This window comes from Calonectris borealis, chromosome 8, assembly GCF_964195595.1.
Source record: "Calonectris borealis chromosome 8, bCalBor7.hap1.2, whole genome shotgun sequence".
Taxonomy (NCBI): domain Eukaryota; kingdom Metazoa; phylum Chordata; class Aves; order Procellariiformes; family Procellariidae; genus Calonectris; species Calonectris borealis.
Genome location: NC_134319.1, coordinates 32,408,157 through 32,422,405, shown reverse-complemented (window position 1 = coordinate 32,422,405; position 14,249 = coordinate 32,408,157). Strand labels below are relative to the sequence as shown.

Below are 14,249 nucleotides of genomic sequence, written 5' to 3'. Positions count from 1 at the left end.
ATAACAAGTAACAAAATGCTCCGTACATCTCTAATACCTTTCAAGGATTTCAAGGCTCCTAGTAAGTACTAAGGGATGGATTGTGACTGACCATTCTGTGACTAGAGTGGATGATGGATGCAGAGTATGAGGACCAGGCAGGCTGTAGTCTTGCCCAGAAGGCAGGAGCACAGGATCTGCCAAATTGCTCTTCTTTGCTTCTCCTCATACAGAGAAGAGAGTGAGCTATGTCTTTGTCCTTTCCCCTCCTCCATGTCTGGACACGGAGAGGCAAGTACACAGCATATCTCAAAGGAGTATAACTGGCTAAGCTTCCCACGGCGCAACTAAAGAATTCTAGGAAGTTTCCTTCTTTTTAAAGCAGGACGCTTCCTGATTTGCCCATATAACGTTATCTCTTAATGACAATTTGACTGATTAACTGAATGGTATTAACTTAATCTGCTCCCAATTTATTACACTCTATAATGAAACTACATTGGATCTGTGGGTGCAATGTTCCCTGCTGTATGGTCAAATGTAAAGATTCCTGGAAACTTAAGTTGAGCATCTCAGTAATAACATGTCACAGAAACAATGGAGAGCCAAAAAGGGTGTGGTTTGGGTTTTTAACTTTGTTCCAGTTGTTAAACATTTTGCTCAAAAATTGAGAAAGACTTTTATTCTTCTCCAGATAGCTGTTTAAATCACTGCTTGAGGTTGAAAAAAGCGTATTGGAGCAGATGGCAAGAACATAGGATTTAAGCAGGGGACAGATGTAACCATATTAGGGAGCCTGGAAGATAAATCTCTTGAAGCCTTGTGGCAGACGTGATCACTACTTTGTTTACATAGATGAAATATTACTAGTTTCAATTAACAGTTGCTGTTGTCCATATTTGGGATCTTTCCCCTTCATATGGTCATTAAAACCTGTTGTAAATCATCATGTTTGTGCTACCTCCATACTGTGCATAAATCATGTAGGCATCCCAGCATCTCCACTCTTCATGGAAAATGTGTAGATAGATATTTGTACAACATAAAAAATGGCATTTGCTTTCTATTAAGCGGTTTACAAGTACTGTCTTTAAGGTCATACTGTCTCCTGTGATGTACAGGGGTACTAGGAAAGCAGCAGCAGCAGGACATCGGTATTCAGCCTCTGTGCTGCCAATCCGTTCTTTGCCTCTAGCTCCCTCCCCCGTACTATCAGCATTGTCCCTGTCGCAAACGGCTCCTCTTAGAGCTCTAACATATTTCTGCCTTTCGTACATCTGGAGCGTAGGAAGGCAACACAGTAAAGAACAGTATTCTCTTCCTGTGGAAAAATCCGTAGGTTGCGTGAGAGACAGTGAGGAAATAACATGTTATCTGTGTGCAGCTTCCTCACTGCTGAGACATGTGGAAGAACCTTTGTTGACCCTGGGAAAACAATGCTTTGCAGATGTAAAGAGGAAGTCCTCTTAAAGTGTGTGTAAATATATATTTACGTCTATATATATATATTTATATGGACGTTTGGGTGCATTCAGAAGCTGCTGCTTGAATACACTCTTTAAAAAGTTGTGATCTTAAAAAAAAACCCAGAACCAGTTCTGACTGCTATTATGTTGTTACAATTCCAACTCATTCCTTCATTATTGCTGGAACAAGCAGTTGTGTACATCTAAGGAGGTTTTCTAGCATTAATCACAATACCTTTAGGAGCAAATATTAGCACATCAGTTGAACATATTGAATTAGAGCAGCTCTGAAGCACACATCCACTCTTCAGTAGAGCATTCTTGGTAATGTTTTCTTCCTCCAACTATAAGTTCTAAATATGTAGGGTGTCTAGTGTCTACTTGAACCAGCTTTCTCTGGTATGGACATTCTTATCCATTAGAATTTTTTTTTACTTAGTTTCAAGTTTAACTGAACCAACTGAAAATTCCATTTTCTTATGATTGAAGCAGGAAGCTTGTCCTCCTTATTAAAGGGCAAAAGATAATATGTGTATATCACATATTAAGCATAAACATCCTCCAAAAGTAAAGAGGAAGATAGTGATAGTTATAGCAATGTTATATTTATCGAGTTCTGACTCCTATTTTACCTATAACAAAGGCAAGGATGCCAGAGAGAATCACAGATCAAAAAAGTAGGAATATGTAGGGGTAAATGTCACAGACGACTTATCTTACTAGAACCTGGATATTAATTGCACAATGTAAAGCACTGCATTTATAAAGACAGACTTGTATAGGTAAGCACTCCGAAATCAGGAAATAACAAAATTAAGGTGGCAGGTACCGCAACTGTGCTTCAGCATTGTGATGCAGTCTTGAGATACGATTACACGTTTTCAACAAAAAATTATACAATTTTATTCTCATAAATTGACAAGTAAATTTAGTAAATATTTTACAGTTCTTTAGTGTCTCTCGGCCTGACGTACTGTGTGAATTAAGTGCAGCCAGACTCATGGAATGACTTAGTCAAAGAATAAGAATAGACTTACAGGTTATATAAATAACGTATTTCCTACTATATTCTCATTCCTTAGGGAACTATATGCTTTAGCAGTTATCTGGTTCGGACATCTCCTATCAAACTGATTTTAACTAATGACTTTTTATGATAATAACTGTTTCTAGATTCAGGCAATGTTAGAAGAACTTTGCTTAGTACCAAGTAATTAGTAATTAATGAAGTGCTAACCAGGTGCCAAAATGTAAGCTATACTCTTTCAGATCATTAGTTACTAAAACAAGATTAAGAAGAATCTTTTCGGGGTACTCAGGAAGCTTGCTTGAAAGGCAACAAAATTAATTTGATTTTATATTAATGTATAGTTTTAATCCCAGAGCTTTGTATGCAGCATGATATGATCAGTCATAATCAAACACTATTTCTCTTTTTTCCTTAAATTTTTTAGAATTTGTATTGTAAATCTATACAAGCAAAGCTGATTACATTAAAGTAATATACATTATAAATTTTTCAATCTAAAATACTTATGCTATCTTCTGTTAATGGAAGTATAATAAACAGTGACTATGCTGGCATTTTTATAGACTTAGATTTTACTATTATAGCAAGTGCTTCGGATTGCAGTCTCAACATTTCATTACAGCTGCTCCTGCAAACATATTACAGTTTGTGTATGGAAGCATACACACTTTATGTTGCCTAATGGAAAAATCTTTCTGATCTGTGAAATTAGAAATATACGGATAAATTTCCATCCTCTCAGTTGGTAGATAATGTTGAAGATGCAAGCTGTTGCTTTCAAAAGGAAATGTTATATCCTATATAGTTTGAGGGGTTTCTATGTACAGTGAAGCTAGTTACACTCCTGCAGAGAAGTGTAGCTTCTTTGTTGGGCAGTGGATTATAGAAATAATCGTTGCTAATAAAATTTGGGACAAGTATGTCTGACAAACAACTTCTGAGATCCATAGTAAATAATTATTCAAAAGAGTATTTATCTGCAGGATGGCTAGACAAATACCATTTCTAAATTTGTTCTCTCAGGTGAAAGTGGTGACGGCAAGCGTGATGTCCTGTGGGCTGCAGGATTTTTAGCCACGTTCATTTGGAATGATTCACATAACCATGTTTCTTCAGGTTTGGCCGTCTGCACCCATTCCCTCGCAGTCTGCCAGTCACAAGTGACAGCGGTTTCCTGTCACTTTTGACAGCAGCTTTCTTCATTATAACCAACTGTTTTGCCACATATTTTCATCTAGTCATTTCCTCTCTTTTTGATGCTTCCTGTGATTTGAATATTTAACAGCACAGCTGCAATATTCAACTAATTTTAAACGCAATACTTATTATAATGGGGAAACATCAGCTATGTGTATAGAATGGGCAGCTGAATATTGGAAGGTGGTATCTTGGAAAAGATTTCGGAATCATAGGGGAAAAGCAACTAAATATGAGGCTCTAGTGTAAAACCGTGGCATTTCAGCACGTAAGTGGAATTGGGCATTTCAGTTTCACAGTATATGCTCCTTCCCACTCATTCTTTAAAACTCTTTTTGAGATTAAATGATAGCAAGACATCCAACATTTTCTGGTTTTCTCCACTTCATATCTTGACATGTTGTGTGCATGACTGTGTTCATGTATTGAGGAGAGATTTCTACTGAACTATTGCCTAGATGCCTGGTTATTTCTCAAACCTTTGTTTTAGACCACTCTACAATCTATAACCAGATTTCTTTCCTCCCGTATGTGCTGTGTTGTATTGATGACTATTTATCAATATTGAATTTGTCACTATATTGTCTTCCTACACAGTTGGGTCACTCTGAGTATCTTCACAGTCTGCCCCACAACTGTGAGTAATTTTGTGTCTTCTACAAATTTTGTCTCCTTCTGCACAGCCCTTTTTCTAGATTATTTTTAAGGGTATTTACCACACACATCCCATCACAAAATCTTAAAAACACCTGACTTGGCTTTTCACCATGATTTTGAATGACCATGCGTTCTCCTGTTTCATCTCTCTTAGTTTTTGGTCCATGACATTGCTTCTTCCTCACAACCCACTATGTAGTTTTTCTGGAAGCATTTAATGAGAGAATGGTAAAATGTCTTTCAAAATTTGTCACCTAACCCCTATATCCACTTTTTAACTAATGTGGAGAAGCTTGTTTTGAGACAAAATAGTTTGTCTCCTGCTTTAGTGAAGGAGAATAGCTTACAAAAAATTTACCTTTGCTTCCCCCTTCTGAGGTGTGTTTACTTCCCTTTTTTTAAAATTTTCTTTTCTTCTTATAATCTTATTTCTGTGTTAAAAGTTGTTGTGGTCCCAAAACTGGTGAAACATTTTTTCCATTCACTGACCCACCTGCTGAAAACCTTGCAGAAGGATGGCATTTGGCATTTTATTTTCCTTTCATTTATCCTCATTCAGAATGAGTTTGACACTATGCCCAGATTAGTGTGCTAAAAAAAACAAGAGGAAAGAATGTTCTCTTTCTAGGCACAAAGCTTTATTAAAATTGGGAAAATGGCACTGAACGTAAAGGTAATGCCTTTCTGCTTTACTGTTGAACTTGTGCCTAGTTTCTCAAATCCTTCCTGCGTTATTTTCCTGTCATGGTTTTAAAAGCTGGTAGCATCTTTCCAGCCTGCTGTACCCGTTTAATCCGGGCGTCTCAAATATGCTCTGGATCTTGGTACCTATATGCTCACCAGTCTGCAACTCTATTAAAATCAGGCACAATGCATAGCAGGTGGCTATATATTGGATGGCAGCAATGGGTTATCCAGTATACGAACAAATTACTGACTCCATCTCTCCCAAGGATGTGAAGGAAGCAGTAACTGTCTAAATTCCATGACAGGATGAAAACAAGCCAATTCACAAGTTAATGAGATTAGGTATTGTTTGTGAAGCATTCTGAATATGTATAAATGCTAGCTATTAATTATTGTAATAACTCACTCGGGCTGGAGCCTCCCTGGCGGGGGGTGTAAATGGAAAAGTGGGCGATGCCAAGTCCTGTCTCCATGACAGCAGCACTGCCAACTCCTGCGATTTTATGGCAATTCTTGCAAAATCTGGTGGTTTTCTGAGAGCCTTCACTCCTGAAATGATGCAAACACCTTGAAGGCCCTGCTTTCCCCTTGTAAGCTAATCATCTCCCAGCGATTGTGGGAGCAGGAAAAAAATCTAGAAAGTCCTCGCACTGCGTTCCTTCTAAATGAACGGATTTCTTAGCAATGTAATGCTTTTTTCTTGAGCCAGTCCCTTTCCTTGCCCCAGCTGTCTTTCCTAAGAAGGGGAGCGGCGCCTCCCGGAGAGCTGTTCGTCTTTCCGTCCCTCCGCTTTCCCCTCGTTTTCACCGCCGGTGGGGACAGCCGCCGCCAAGGGGAAGCGGGGGGCAGTGAGCCGGCACGACGAGGGCCCGAGGGGCCCGCTGAGGGGGCCGAGCTCGGGGCCGCCGCCCGCTGAGGAGGCAGCGCCGTCCCCTGGCGCCGGGCTGAGGGGAGGGAGGGGGTGAGGGAGGGACACTCCTCAGAGCGGGGCCGCCCCGCGCGCCCCCTCGTCGCTACGGCAACCCGCGCGGGCGTGGGGCACGCCCCCTCCGCAGCGCGCGCGCGCCTCGGCGGCCGTTGGCCCCGCCGGGCGCCGTTGCGCGGCGGCAGGTGGGGGGGGGGGGGGGGCGCGCGCCCGGCGCAGCACAGCGTTCAGGCGGCGCTTGCGCACTCCGCGCCCAGCGCGGGCGCTCCGCCACACTGGAGGAGGCGGGCCAAGGGGGCTCGGCGCGCATGCGCGGTTGGCGGCGTGCGCGCCGCCCCCACCCCCCCGCGCGCGTGTATGTGTGTGTGTATGTGTGTGAGCGTGAGTGTGTGCGTGTGGCGGCGCCGCCGGCTCCCCCGCGGCAGCGCAGCCCGGAGGCGGTGAACGGCGCTGGGCGACCGCGGGCGGAGGGGAGCCCGGCAGCCCCTCCAGCAGCCGGAGCGGCTTCCCCGTCCTCGCCCGCCCCCGCTCATCCATCCCCCCCTCTCGCAGGTGAGCCGGGCTGTCGCGGGGAGGAGGAGGAAGGAGAAGGAGGAGGGAGCTGCGCGGCCGGCGCCCGCCTCCGCGGGGAGCCGCGGCGGGGCTTATTGTCCGGCTCCTCGGAGGAGGAGAGAAAGGAGGCTTAACCCCGGCTCGCACGCCGGGCCCTGAAGGGCTGCCGGCCGGGGATTGGAGGCGCGCGGTCCCCTCCCAGATCCGGGGAGGGTCCCGGCCCCCACCCGTCACCCCGCCGCCGGCCGGCTCCTCACGGAGCCGCGCGCTCCGCCGCCCACCTGTCGCCCGCCTCCTCACAGGGGCGCCGCGGAACGGGGCGCTGTCCCCCGCGGGCCGGCAGCGAGGCCGGGCCGGCGGCTCGGCAGCGCCCTCTCCCCCGTCAGTGTGCGCGGGGTGCGTGTGAGGAGGGCGACGGCGCTGCCCGGGGCCCCCCTGGCCTTGCCGCAAGATGGAGGGATGCGTGGCTGCGGAGCGAGGCCGGAGCGCGCCTCTAGTCGTTTATTTCCCCCGCCTCCCGCTACCTGCGTGAGGGGCCGGAGAGCAGGTTGTGGCCTGGATGGGGGGGAAGCTGCCCCCCTTTGCTGTCTAGAGAGGCCCCGGGGGCACGGGGAGTAGCCGCAGACCGGGTGAGGGGGTTGTTTGTGTATGGTGGGGATGGGCAGAGCCGTGTTCCCGCGTGGGTCACCGGGGTCTGCGCTGCGCTGGGGTCTGAGGGAGGCCAAGGCGGAGCGGGCTGAGCGGTGGCTGTAGCTGTGAGATACCGCTATCGAGCCAACCCTTCCCCGGGGCTGCTGGGGCACCTTCACGTTGAGTGGGGCCAAGTTACCGTGACGTGAGGCAGCACGACCCCGGGCTGGGTCAGAGCACACGGGCGGGCGTGGGTATCACGGTATCAGGGTATCACGCCGACATAGCGTTTCTTTTATATAAAATGGGGTAAGTTCAGAACACCAAGGGTGCGTTGCCTTGCAGTAGACAAATAGATGCTGTTTATTTGACATCGGGAGCGTTTGGTGTACTTCTTTCCTGGCAGCAGATGCTGGAAAAGCAATTATATAGATATATTTTAAACTCAGATGAGTGGTGATGATAGGTAATAGTTCGAAGTAACTTGTCCCTGTGTGTTTAATAGTAGTTACTGGCGTGATGAAATTCTGTGGGTATGTTTATCTGTTCGAGAGATCCCTATGCTGACAAAAGGTGCCTTTGCACAGCTCTTATTCCTCCCCCCCCCCCCTTCTGTTCCTATGCTAAACTGAGGGGCTTTGCTATCACAGATAGCTGGAAAAGATAGAGGCTACTTCTTTTCAAATGCGATAGGTGGATAAGCAGGCAATCAAATGTTTTGTAGGCCTACGGTTTTTGAGTTTCTCACAAAACTGGAAAATGTCATAGGATGCACAATGACTATTTTCTTTTTTTCTTATCGCTGCCTGCCTCTGCAGCGGACTTGATTTTAGTAGTATTGTGGTGGTGTTTTGTTTCTAAGCAAAATGGGCTTAACTTCTATTCACATCATACAGTGGTTTGTGACCTTTTTTGAAACATAGACCTATTGTGTTTTTTAGTGCTTGTGCACATTTTTGTTTAATGAGCTTCAACTCACCTTTTTTTTTTTTAATCTTTATTAGGCCATTAATCTTTAGCAGGCCATCAGAAATAATACATGGTTGAAAACTACTGACACTGCTGATACTTTTGTATTATCTTCATGCAAATGGTTTCATTTTTGACCCTCTTAAAACATCAAATACAGAACAGTGAGGAGTAGAAAATGTATTGTTTCCCAGAACTTTCTCTTGACAACATAAAAGCATTTTTTCATGTATTATTGTAAGGTTTAGTATCTATAATAATATAGCCAGAGGACTTCCATAGGCACCTCTGCATGAGCTGTACTGGCTTGGGCCCTGCTTCTGTAAATTGATATGATGCACACAGGTGCCAAAACTGCTTGGGTGAATTGGTACCATCAAGTACCATAGTGTAGCATAGTACAGAAGTTGATAATTGCTTGTGATCTTTACTAGCAGTGCCTCTGGTTACTCTGAAAAATATTTCACGTTTCTGGGATAAAGAATTAAATTTCATTTATGTTTGGGGTTTTTTTTTTTTTTTTTTTAAGGGCAATCTCTTGCAGAAGCAGAACTTACTGCTTTGTACAGCCTCTGTGCATCCCTGCGTGTGGATTGTCTGCAGTCTTGCTCAGAAGTTTGCTAAAGCTAGGTCACTTGAATTGAAAGAGTGCCCTCTGGTGACATCTGTATTTAGGGTTTGGACTGTGTGTAAAGAAGCCGCTCCTGCTAGTCTGAAATTAAATATTCCTCTCAACAAGGCTGGAGATGTATTCTGCACTGAAATGCTAGTGTGGCATGGCTGAGATGGGGGACGAGCAGTCACTTGCAAATGCATGTGGAAGACGTACAGCAGTCACTTGGAGTCTGTTTAGCCCCCTTGTGAAATATTCTATCTTGTAAATTAATTTGCTGGATTTGGATGAGAAATGTTTGATTCCTCAGACTAACGGAGGAAAAAAAAACCCTCTTCATGAGGTTATCCTGTTTACTGTCAGGTGTTTTTTTTTTTCTCTGAAACCTGCCTTTATGCAGAATTTTTTGAGAGATCTTTTCCCTTTCACACTTGTATCTTGCTGGTGACTGTGTAGATTGAAAATCCCAATGTTTAGATATTTTATTGGATCTTGATGCTGCTCAGCACCAGTGAATAAAAACGAAGATACAGGGCTAACTCATTAACTTCAGTTACTTGTGTAAACTTTGATTTTAAAATTGGCTGTGTTTGTAATAAATGTGTTTAAGACTTCAGAAAGCTAATGAAGTCTTAGTGTGCTAATGTTATGCTTGACATGTCTTTGAATATTACAAGATTTGAATTGATAAGGACACGCCTCCATCTTAAACAGTCTCTTCCCCTATTTTTTTTTTCATTGAGATTAGGGATTAATCTTTTCCTTTATATTTGCTTGGAGCTGAGTCATTTGGGCTCCTCCTTTCATTCAATAAATAAAGCTGAGTTGAAAACTTCCTTTAGGGGTGGGGAGTGTAATTGACTGCATTTTGTAAGTATAAGAAATCAAAAGCATGGTATATTTCTGATTTGAGTGTTGTTTTACAGCCCTTGTTAGAAAAGATACTTAAAAATGCATTTTCAAAATAATGAGAAAACATTTCTGTTAACCTTTACATTTAAATACCTGGAACTGCTGCAGTAGAAACTATCTTTTAATATTTGTGCGTGCGTGGTATTTATTGCATGAACAAAAGCTTTGTGGGCTTCATGTTTTGTCTATTTATGAACTAATCACCTTAAAAGACTGCTGAAGCAAGAGAGTCTTAGTGTTACAGCTGGATGTTTTAAGTAGATGCTCTGTATGCTTAGTCCCCTAGAACGTGCAGATGTGTGACTGCAACTCTTTTCCTTTACAAAGATCCGTAAAGGCCTCGTAGGACCCCAGGGAAAATAGCATTGGAATCCTTCCTGTGGGCAAGCTGGTATCACCCAGTATTTTGCCGAGCAGACATCTGAAATGAGAGCAAGGCAGTTGTGGGGTGTCAGGCAGAGCTCTTGCAACCGTTGCTGCTGTGGTAGCAGTGCAGTCGCTGGGCTAAGCTGGTGGCAGCAGCTTTGTGCAGTCAGGAGGAGCTGTGTAAAGCAGAGAAGGTAGGGGGGGAAAGGAGAGGGTGGCCCAAAGTCACAGAGAGGGAGGACGTATTCAGCAGCATCGTATGTTCTGAACATTGGACCTTTTTGCTGTGACTTTCAAAAGTTAGCATGGCGTAAATGAGGGTCATTGAATCTGCTTGCTGGCTGAGGAAGGGGGAGGCTGTTTCCTGTCTGTTTGTTTATGGGAGAGTTTGTCTAGAAAAACTGACCCCTTCACTGAATCTTAGAGTATAACAAAATAAAATACTGGGAATCTAGTGGGCCAGTACTAAGTATTTTAAAATACAACGTTCCTGACATGCATGAAAGGTTAATGTTTACTCTCTTGCACTCACTGTTCTGAGGTGTGCCACTCTCGAGCACACTCACAGCTAGTCTTTTCAAAACTCTCCACAGGCTTCGCGATGGGTTGTAGACTGTCATATGGCACAAATGGTGTCTTCCTTGCACCCATGGAGGTGCCTTGAGAGTGCTCTTGGAATCCTTGCTACCCAGCTTTATTGTCAGTGTAACGTTTTCCGTGGCTGTAACTTCAGTGCAGAGAAGTGACGGCCTCCATGCTTATTGTGTGCCTTTCCGTAAGTAAGGATAGGATTCCCTTTTCCGTCCCCTGTCTGTGTTGTCTTACAGTCCTGACTACACGAATGACAGTTGGGGTAGAACTGCAGGGCAATAATGCTGGGCAAAAAAGCCTTGTAGGTCCCAGAAGCTTTGCCCTTATTTCTGTAGGGCTGCACCAGTCAGGGTGTGTTTTGGCTCTGTATCGGGTGCATCAAGTCGTCAAGGTTTCCTGCCCCAGAAAATCTCTGGGTGTGCTGCAGTGTACCTCTCTGCCTGACACAGAGAGGCTCAAGAGCTGCTTGGTCAGAATATCAGGAAACGCTCTTGTCAGCCCCTCATATTTGTGGTTTAAAAACCTGCTTATTTCTCAGTAGTAAAGAGCAGCCTCCTTTGTTAAAGATTAAGCATAGAATCATAGAATGGTTTGGGTTAGAAGGGACCTTAAAGAGCATCTAGTTCCAACCTCCCTGCCATGGGCAGGGACACCTTCTACTAGACCAGGTTGCTCAAAGCCCCATCCAGCCTGACCTTGAACACTTCCAGGGATGGGGCATCCACAACTTCTCTGGGCAACCTGTTCCAGTGCCGCACCATCCTCATAGTGAAGAATTTCTTCCTGATATCTAAGCTAAATGTACCCTCTTTCAGTTAAAAGCCATTATCCCTTGTCCTATCACTACATGCCCTTGTAAAAAGTCCCTCTCCAGCTTTCTTGTAGGCCCCCTTCAGGTACTGGAAGGCTGCTATAAGGTCTCCCCAGAGCCTCCTCTTCTCCAGTCTGAACAACCCCAACTTCTCTCAGCCTGGAGAGGTGCTCCAGCCCTCTGATCATCTTCGTGGCCCTCCTCTGGACTTGACTTAACAGGTCCATGTCCTCCTTATGTTGGGGGCCCCAGAGCTGAAGCATGTAACATGGTAGTTGATTTGATGCCAAATCTGAGAGATCAATGCATCTGTTGCTGCTTGATGGTTAAATTGAAGCACCCCCCCTTTTCTCTCTTGGAGGCAGATATTGCTTGCAGTCCCCTATGGTAGGATTCATCTTACTGCAAACTGTTAAGAAGAGTTATTTATTCTGTTTCTTTGAGGTGTCAGACTTGTGACCTATTCTCCATGCTGGTTTCAGAATTTCATTTATATGTATACATATGAATATGTTTCATAGGCAATGTAAGCTGTAGATTGCAAGTGACGTGGGAAAGGCATATGCCTGCCCTATTCCGGCTGGTCTATCTGGGGAGACTGTAAGTCTCCCCCATATATTGCAGGTGTGACCACAACAGTTAAGGCAGCTCAGTGCCTCATTGGCATGTAGTTGAGATTTGAACATGGATTAGAACAAGCTGGCTGAAGTTCAATCCAGATAAAATATACATGATGATGTGGATGTAATTATCAGCCTTCCTAATTGAAGGAGTGCATTTGCCATTAGGTAAAAGTGTTAGTGCCCTCTGGTGACTCTAGTTTATTAGTTGTTGTTCTTAGTAATCACACTGAAGCAGTAAAATCAGTTTTCTAAATCTTTGACTGGAAGATTGAGACCTCCTAACCTGATTAGACCTGACTAGAACGTGGCTGGAAGTCACCTCTGCCTCTCCTCCCGTTGGTTTTAGATTGTTATAGCAGTTCCTAGTGCAAGTAATGAAACATAACTTGGGGAGGGCCTGGGTCACTTAAGGAAGAAAGAACAGCATGCCTGGGGATAAGCAGAAATGGCAGAGGGAGACAGATCTTTAAGCTTGCTATGGGGTGCTCTGCCGAAAAGTGGACGGCCTGACTTAGTAATTTCTTGGAGCTCATAAATCTTTTCACTTATACTGCTTGCACTGTATGTCCATAGGCTGTCCGAAGGCTCAAGTGCTCAGAGTGGCAGAGAAGAAATGCATGACAGGGGTTGCAGAGGAGAAGTTTGAGATATGCTGGCTTTCATGCTGTAACTCCATTTTAAAGTGATTTGGAGGCAAAATGTGATGCAGAAGGTTTTGCTGGCTTTGGAGCTGTCTCAATGGGAGTCAGTGGCACTGATGCTTTGGGATATGTATGTGTTACTTCTTTTTCTGCTAATGGAGCTGTGGTATTGGCAGCAATCAATTAAGTCTGAAGTGACCTAGGACTGGCTATCAACTCTCTGACCATTGTTGTAGTAGTGTGGCATTAAAAGCTGTTTGATTTGTGCTTCCCTCATTATTCATTAAGGGACAGCTTTGAGACTATGGAATTTGCTCTCCTCATTGAGACAGGCTCAGATTGATCGTGCTGGGGAAGAAGAATATTGATCTTTTTTAAAAGTTGAAGGTGTATTTTTTAGATAATAGTGGCTAGCTAAAACTGGCAGAGATCCTGAAAAAATGATCTTAATGCAGTTTGTAAATTGGATTTCTTTTATCACATTATTAAGGTGCCAAAGGTTTGGGATAATTGTCTAAACTATAGTATTATATTTTCATTTAGATTTAGAGTAAGTGGTATAATGTCACAGAATGACTGGAGTTGGACCAATAAGTGAATAAACAGGACTAGTACAAAGCACGTTTTCTGCCGTGATACAACCTTTTCAGATTAATGTATAGGCAGGCAGAAGCCTCCAATGAAAAACTGAAAGTCTCAATTTACGAAGTTTTTCTTTGTAAGCTTCATGTCTGAATTTGTATCTGAAGAGGCATGTAAGCACAGGTGGACTTGGGACTTGTTAGTTCCATGTGAAACTCAAATTTATAACGTCCTTAAAAGCTTATGTTTCTAGTCCACTTCTTTTATTGCCGAGTTGTTAGTTTGATCTTCTAATTGCTGTTAAGTTCTGTTACTTGCTTGATAATGTTGGGGTCCTCCACAGTTGTAACTAATTTAAATTGGTTTGTAATTGAATTAGTTTGTGACCCCCACATGCAGTGGGGCAGCTGATTTATTGACTGCTCACTTCTCGTGCTGTTTTGGCAGAAATACTAGTAGACTGAACTGCATCAGGGAACTTACGCAGCTAAGAAATTAAGCTTTTTTTTTTTTTTCCCTTGCCTTATTTTTCAGTTTGACAGTTCCCCAAACTGTTTATTCTTCAGCCATATAAAATCTTGTGCTGATGTCATGGCAGAGAGAGGAATGGAAAAAAGCAATTAGTGGTGGAGATGACTGGCAAGTACAAAATCAGAGTTCCCATAAACCAGCTGAAATCAATTAAGTGGATCAGTTGTCCTTTTTGTTACAGCTGAGCTTGTGGAGTGCTGATTTCTGGTATTAGAGTACAAGCTCAACTGTATCTTGAATCCCTAGCTGGGTTTGCAAGTCTGTGAACTTGGTAAAATCTCCTTGGTTTCAGATCTCATGCAGAAATATTTGAGGCGTTATAGGATCCTTGTGACATTTCTGAAAATTCCTTTTGTATACAACTAAAACTAACAGTCGTTGCATCTATTACAGTAGGCTGGTGGAGTGAGTTGGGAATGATGATGGTGTTACTGGAAAGTTGGTAATAGGGCCATTTCTCTGATCAAGCGAAAACTAATCCAGAAGC

At 43.8% G+C, this 14,249-nt stretch overlaps 1 protein-coding gene across 5 annotated transcripts in view; it reads left to right on the top strand.

Annotated features, from left to right (window-relative positions):
- The first annotated feature begins 6,277 nt into the window (after positions 1–6,277).
- RALGPS2 (Ral GEF with PH domain and SH3 binding motif 2) overlaps positions 6,278–14,249 on the top strand; it is a 128,903-nt gene continuing 120,931 nt past the window's right edge. The window contains exon 1 of one of the 5 annotated variants that reach the window (XM_075156866.1): positions 6,278–6,493. The gene's annotated coding sequence lies outside the window, so the exon portion shown is untranslated. Of the gene's footprint in view, positions 6,494–6,730; positions 7,123–14,249 lie in introns of those variants that run through there. The other 4 variants (XM_075156864.1, XM_075156871.1, XM_075156867.1 and 1 more) reach the window with 4 other exon arrangements.